The sequence below is a fragment of the Channa argus genome, chromosome 7 (genome assembly GCF_033026475.1).
Source record: "Channa argus isolate prfri chromosome 7, Channa argus male v1.0, whole genome shotgun sequence".
Classification (NCBI taxonomy): Eukaryota; Metazoa; Chordata; class Actinopteri; order Anabantiformes; family Channidae; genus Channa; species Channa argus.
Genome location: NC_090203.1, coordinates 5,800,764 through 5,808,623, shown reverse-complemented (window position 1 = coordinate 5,808,623; position 7,860 = coordinate 5,800,764).

Here is a 7,860-nt window from a genome sequence, read left to right as displayed (position 1 = left end):
TTTGCAGATTAACTTTTCTAGTAAGGTACACAGTGACGTGTGTACTGTGTCTGTAAACCGTCTGACACAGAAATAGAAGTCAATATTTAAGTCTGAATCCCAGATGACCTCTTCAAGTGCACAGACAGGAGCAGGCCTGACAGACTCTGATTCAACACACCAGTCAAATACTCAAAAATACGTTAGCAGTCAGCTTCCCTCTACTTCTTTGTCTTTCTGTCTGCTCTCTCAACATTCCAAGGTGTGCCCATTATGCAACCCAGAGTCTTTATTTTGACATGAGCCACTTACCTAAAGCTCCACTGGGAAAAAATGAGCAATGACAAATAGGAGTTTCAGCATGAAACCATTTGCAGAAAAAAACAATTAGGAGCAAAGTACTAACAAAAGTGTCTACTGCAACTAATCCAGTGGTAACACCTGAGGACTAGCTCACACAGCCACTGCATGACTAACTAATGCTTCCCTTCTCCATGCCACTGCCTTATCACCTTTCTTTATCTCCATTTCCTGCACCGATATACAGTTTAGATTATGTACAGTACAGTATTCCTTTTAGATAAAGCAGTGAGCTAACGATAACACGAATTGAATTTTCCACGGGCATAATCTGTCATATGACAACGTTGACCATTGTCAGTTAGTCAGAAACATGTTATTGTTCTTCAGTTTGCACCTGTCTTTGCTCTGAACCTCACCAGCAGCTTGAATTCTAAAATAGTCTATCACGGTGTTATCTCTGCTGTTCAGGAGACCATTGTTCACACATGTGCATTAATCAGTAACAAAAAACACTACCACATCTTTGTCTAATGCATAATAGTCCAATACGTTTTGGATATGGTTAAAGATCAAAATCACACTAAGCTTTTATTTTTTGGGATTATTTGGTTGATTATTTTTCAAAGTAAAGCTCGATAATAGGTGGTTATTCCGTCTTAAATCACAAAGTCTAACGTCAAATAATTGCTGCTTTATTAGCCTTTGTTTTGACTACCATGCAAATTTTCCTTAGAATGAACACAGCAGCCTTCAGTCCTATGTAAATAAATGTGTTGCTTAGATGATAAGCGGTTATCTAGAGCCTGGTTCTTTCTCGGGCGGGTCTACGCAGATAAACCATGGCAGACATTCAGAAGTTTGTTTTGCTACTTCAATGAGCAACATAAGGAAGTCACTGTCTCGGAGGGAAACAGAGGAAACTGTAGATGGGATAGAATGGCCAAGTCCAGGCTCTTATTTCTATCACTCTCAACGGTGCAGTGGCGAACAATCCAACTTCTGTAGCCACGTGTCCCTACCGGTATTGTTTTGACAATGTCTCATCCAGTGACATTTGCTATTTACTATCTCAGGGTTTCACTGCATTTAAGGGCAATTCTGAGTGTCTTTAATACTTACTTTACTTTATAGTACATAAATATTGTACTTTTTACTCCACTCTGACTATCTGACAGTTTTCTAAGACTTATGATGAACAATTTAATCGTGTACAAAGCAATTAATTTAAAGTCCCAGCAGTACAAACCTTTACCTCCATTACAACCACCCATAACACTAAAACGCCTATTAAATGCTGATGCATCACCAGTAAAAATACATAAAAATGCAACATTTAACATGTGGCAATTTATCTGCATAGTAAGTACTTGTGTATTTAATTTGCCTGCATTTAATTGCATTCATTTAAAAACCTTATATAAAGTTTTTATAAAGTATTTTATCTTGTGATGTTAATTATGAAGTTAACAATCTGAATAGACTAGAATACACTCATTTTAACAGGCTTAAAGAAAACGTTAACACTCTGAGTTCCCTATATTAAAATACTTTTCTGAAAAACTCCTCCAGATGGCATTAACTGGAGGAGTGTTTCATCATTAGTTCAGATGATGTCATCTGTGGGAGATCTGGAAAACCCGGTTGACCATGATTACAACCTCCGCAGTTTGAGCAACAAGATGACATAAACTGGACTGAAGGTTCCTCCAAGTGATGTCATCTGGATGCGTTTTCCAGCTGGACGTAGGGAGATATTTTAATGTAGGGAAGTTTAATGGCATTTATTTACATGTTCTACTCAAACTAGGTCCAAAAGGAGCAAGTTAAATATCAATGAAGACTTCCGTTATTGATTCCTCCTCCCCATGCAGCCTCTGGTGACACCCCATCACGTGTGTCCCATAAAACAGATGGGGATAGGAACTTAGCACTAATAAGACTCTAACCCTAAAAAGTACTTGTTTAAATTTATTTTAAGCACAGTGGACCTCCCCCCACCCCCCACCCCCCACCCCCACACACACACACACACAGAGGTTTCCATTGAAAGTGACACATGTCCCTGCTGACGTTGAGTAAGGGCCTCTCCACAGCCATAGCAGTGCAGTGAGACTAACAACTGTATCTATGCACACACTCACATGCAAGTCTTGCAACAAACACTTTTTAAACGTCACTAAAAAATGTCTCATGGGATCGATTAATCGTCCTGTCCATGACATTGCTAGTAAACAGTGTCTGAAATCGACCACAGCACAAAGTGACTTGCTTGTAGCCCTTGAATATTCCATTAGTGAATATTGCCACAACAAAAGGACGGAATCCTTTGAGAAAGTGAAACCAGCTCCTTGTGACACCTGATAAACTGGCAGCCGCAGAGTGTTTGCACCCTACCTGTTGTTCCCCGTTTGTTTTCCTCATGAATGATGATGATGGTGCGGATCTCACAGGGCGCCTCTCTTGCGCCCCCCTTGTCCCGTCCCGGCGTGTGCTCGGCTGCACAGAGCCTCCTCCCGTCAGCTCATTCACAAGCAGCGGGCTGCAGGAAAGACAGGAAGCGCCATCCACTGGCTGACACGCTGAATGAGAACTGGTGGCTCATTTCTTTTTCCTAGTGGGTCACAGAGTTCACTAACTGCTTCAACGCCCTGCCTGCCTGCCTGCGTCCTTTCAAAATGAGCGGCCAAAGACGAGATATAGTTCAGCTTAAAACGGCGACATTTTGCAGCAACAGTTCAAACGTCTTACCTTCTTCTCTGTGCAAAGAATCAAGCTTCTCGGCGCTCGTTTAAAACATGTCGCCCCTCTCCCCGGTCACTGTTGACCTTTCCAAATGTCCACAGTGCAGCTAATCGTGATATTATCCACTGGACTGGGTTTTCTTTGAACACATCGGTCAAGACGAAACTCCGCCGAGCCGGGCCAGCAGCCACCTGCACATCAACACACTTGATTAGCCTCCTGTCAATCTGTGCTAATTACGCCGCAGCCTGCAGGCGCCACCTGGCGTCCACAATTAGCACCTTGTCTGCGTCGTTTGGAGGACTTTCCCTCACCGCAGGTCAACTACTGAAGAGACACTTAAGTACTTCTCTGAAGTGCATGAGTAGTATTTTCAACGGTTTACCGTCCACAACATTTTTATTCTGCTGTATAGTTACCTGACATCTAACAGAATGTAGGAACCCTCTTATGAATATGAAGAAAGCTCCTTCATATCGATTTGTTTTCCAAATACACAAGTGAGAGTAAATGTAGTTTAAATATGAAAAAGTACACACTCCACAGAATGGCCCATTTTTTTAACACTATACTGTATATATGTATTTTAGAGGATTGTTTTGTAATTTGTTATAGATTAAAGAATACAGAGTCATTTTATTGTTGCTGCTGCTATTGTTCACTCATTGTATCTGTAACAAAATTTTATGTAAATTATATTTTGAATGTGTTCTATATGTGGGAAATGGTTATAATGAATTAAAAAGTAAAAATAGTTGTTTCTGTATTAAAGTGAAATATTAGCTCATTTTGAGTTTGGTGGCAGCCTCACATCTCAAAAAAGTTGGAACAGGGCGATGTTTACCATTTTTTAGCATCCCCTCTACTTTCAGCAAGCATCTGTAACTGCAGGCAGGCCACTTCAGCACCCGGACTCCTCTCCTGCGAAGCCACGCTGTTGCGACGACGGATGCAGTATATGGTTTAGCGTTGTGTTGCTGAAATATGCAAGGCCTTCCTGACAGATGTGTAAGCTGCCCACACTATAGGCACTAACGCAAGCTTTTGAACTGTCCCCTGATAACAAGCTAGATAGTTCCTCCCCTCTTTAGTCCGCAGGACACGGCCTCCATGGTTTCCAAAAAAACTATTTCAAATTTTGATTTTTTTTTTTTTAAATTGGGGTTGTAATTGCAAATGGTTTCCAGTGGGGCATTGCTAATTTTACTTGAGTAAAGGGTCTGTATACAGGATTTCCTCCCCCTCTGGATCTTGATTTAATTTCATTATCTTCCTTGCCCGATGAAAATGGTATTTCACAACTAAGATACCTATTTTACCAACAGTTACAAACACACTCGTATGTCTGTTGCTTGAAATGAATGAAATAACAGCATTATTAATTTCATTTGGTGCCTCCTCAAGGGCACCCCGAGGGGCCCCTGTGACTCCACGGACCCCATTTTTGGCAGTGATTGATATACTGACCTAAGCTGGGTTTCACATGAATTGATAATTTAATTAAACTGGCAGCCAGGGAGCATCATACAACTATACCTCAAGGCAACTATACCAGCATGAATGCCACTATCAAGCTGTACAGATGGCCCAGCTGAATGCCGCAGTCAGTTTAATTCCCTATGATCCCAAACTCATTCTAAATACAAACAAAAACACAAATTAAAAACAACTGAAGTGTGTTGCTCGAGATATTCTACGGCGCTCTTGGTGGGTATGCTTATCATTATGTAACAGCTGAACATGAATATTGCATGATGATGTTACAGAGCAGTAAACGGTTTGTTTACATTCATAATGTTCATAAATGATGGAACAGTACTGTGGGTCACTTGGAGGCATCATGATCATTGGGAAAGCAAAACCTGAGAACGCACCCACGCTTGCTGCGATTGTAGCTTACATTGGCACTAACACTGCACCTTCAGGCCAGTATGACTTTGTCCTCTTTATCTCTCAAATCATTGCATAATCCTACAAACTGAGGTTTACGTGCATGTTTTGATGACTTGGTACAAAATTGCACCAAAATTCCCATTAGGAATTTGAAACACCAAAATTTATCTTGGGAACAGCAATCTTAGGTTTACTAGGATATAAAATATCACCAATCAGTCAGTGAGATGCCATAAATATACCATTTTAATTTAATAAAAGTGCTGCATTTAAACATAAACAAAAGGTTTTATTTTAGACGTAAAGTTTAGTGGGCTAGATATCACAGTACGGAGTAAAATGATCCACTGGATCAATGGCCGCTTATCATTGTTATTAATGTATAAATGTATACACCTTAATGTTGGTTTAATTGGTGCTGATTTAAATTTCTTGTTAAAACTTTAGAATATATGAATCTATGACAATTAATCATATTTCACACAGCGACTCCTTTTTTTTTTTTTTTTTGTCCTTTCAGCTTGACCCGTGAGTTCAGGGTCGCCAAGGCGGATTATTGTCCGCATGTTGATTTGGCACAGTTTTTACACCGGATGCCCTTCCTGACGCGACCCTCTCCAATTTCTAGCGCGCTTGGACCGGCACTAGACAGCTGGGGATGGGAATGGGCTGTTAGGGGGTTCAGTGTCTTGCCCAGAGACACTTCGACATATAGCCGGGACTGGGGATCGAACCACTGACACTGGGACTATTACTTTTTGTATATTAAATCTTAATTTAAAAGTAACCAGTAGCATTACACACTAAATCTTATCTGAAGTAGAGTTTGAGGTAAAATAATTCTCCCTGGAATAGGGTATACATCAATTCCTCGAGGGAGGAAGCATAAAGCAGTAATGGAAGAAATATTTGAATCCTTTACTTAAAGTTACAATATGTAGCTTTGGGGAATTAAACTAGTTCTACCATGCTCAAGATCAATCCACCCAGGGCATCAAATTCTAATGCTGAGTCAAAGCTGTGGCGTCTCACATACAGGCAAGTTACCGTGTTGCATCTGCAAAGGGTGAGCCTCGCTCAAAAACTTTTACAAGGCAGTATCTCTGCGCTGCTGCCAGTGCTGTTCTGTGCGCCTGTGTCACTGGAGGCACCGCAGCACCTCTCCACGTTAAGACAAGTTATGGACCATAGCTCAACAAAAAAATAGATTTGAAAAAAGTTAGATGATGCAGCTTTAAATTAAATTTGAAATCATTTTAAAAAGTAGAAATTATGTCAAAAATACACTCAGATAAATATGACACGGATTGGCCCCGCCCAGACTGTAAACCAAATTGTAATGTCGTAGGTGGTAAAAGGGGGTGATGATTTACCTTCCTATTTGTGGTTAAAAAAAATAATAGATCATATTTCAACAATATTTCTTTCTGAAATGCAGTGAAGAGGATGTAAAAAAAACCCTTACATGGAAATAATCAAGAGAAGTGCAAACGTGCAAATCACCAGTCGAACATAATCAAATATTAAGGTGTAATAAGCAGCAAACAACGTTAATACTACTTCAGAGCATAAATATCAAAATTGTACATTAGTGTAGTCCTTGAATAAATTATTTTCCATTTTTGATAATACACCTCTAAAAATGACATCAAAGCTTTTAAACCCTATCTGCTTTGCATTTTACCAGTGAGTGCATTGGAGCTTCTGTTGTGCACACGTATTTCTGACAAGCCATCAGACTTTAGTGACAAAATGTCTTAACTCAAATGTTACTCAGTCAGTTATTTTACACCATGACACTGATGCAGTGACTCAATCCCGTTGCAGATTAAAAATAAAAGCTTTAATTGTGTCGGTTACAAGCGATATCTGAATGACACTCTCTGCACAGCATTCGATAAAAATGAGGAGTGGATGCCAAGAATAAAGTGAAGACCCAGCAGGAGACTTGGGTTCAGAGCACTTTGTGACACATATAAGATCACCAGCATACGGAAACTAAGCAGTGAGGTGAGCTTTACTCATCACTAGGCGTGTCACTCGCCGAACAGCATCAATGTGATTAGAGAGGCAGATGGGGAGAGGAGGGGGAGGATGTAAATAGGGAAAGTGAGTGTGAGAGATGACCTAATACCCGTAAAAAGCAATGAAGTCATACTACCTGACTCATATTCCCAGCTGACAACAGCTCTCCCAATCACAACATCCCAGTGCATGTGTGAGGTGATTGTGTGTGTGCGTGTGTGTGGCTCACAAACATGCTTCGTATGCATGTGCGTATTTCACAGCAGGTGAGGAGAGACTGTACTTGCCCGAGTGTTTGTGGGGTTATGGAAAAAGTGCCGCCGGCATGCTCATCACACCAGAGGATTTGCTGCATGTCGCTCACACAGCAGGGCTGAGACAATCAAACAATCAGAAAATTTAATAAGAAATGATTTAGGAAACAGTTTTCTATGTATCCAACACATTTTCCAAACATTCGTTTTTTCTCGAGTGTGTGTGTTTTTATTAAATGAATATGTTTGAAGCTTTTAGTTGTTATGGGACAAATCTGAATCTGTGATTCGCATTTTCACTACTTTTTAACGCTGGTCATCAGTTGGTTATAGATTCTAAAATAAAGTGTAGCTGTGTGTTAAACTGTTCATTCAGTTGACCCCCTTGCATTGTAACAAGTGAATAAGCAAATTGGACTAAATGCAACGTGGACTAAAAACCTGGATCTAACATGAATCAATTAGACTGATTTTATTTAGGTTCAGCTCAGTTTGAAATCGGCAGCAATGCTTTCTAAGGTTTTCTGAGGTGATACACAGATTGGGCACTTTTAAAACTTTTAAAGAATAACGTGCATTAAATGAAATCGGGTTTTTTGGCAATAAAAGTGGTGCTTTGTTGTGCTTCTTGTTGACTCGCCCTGAAGATGGAGCAGAGCTTGGG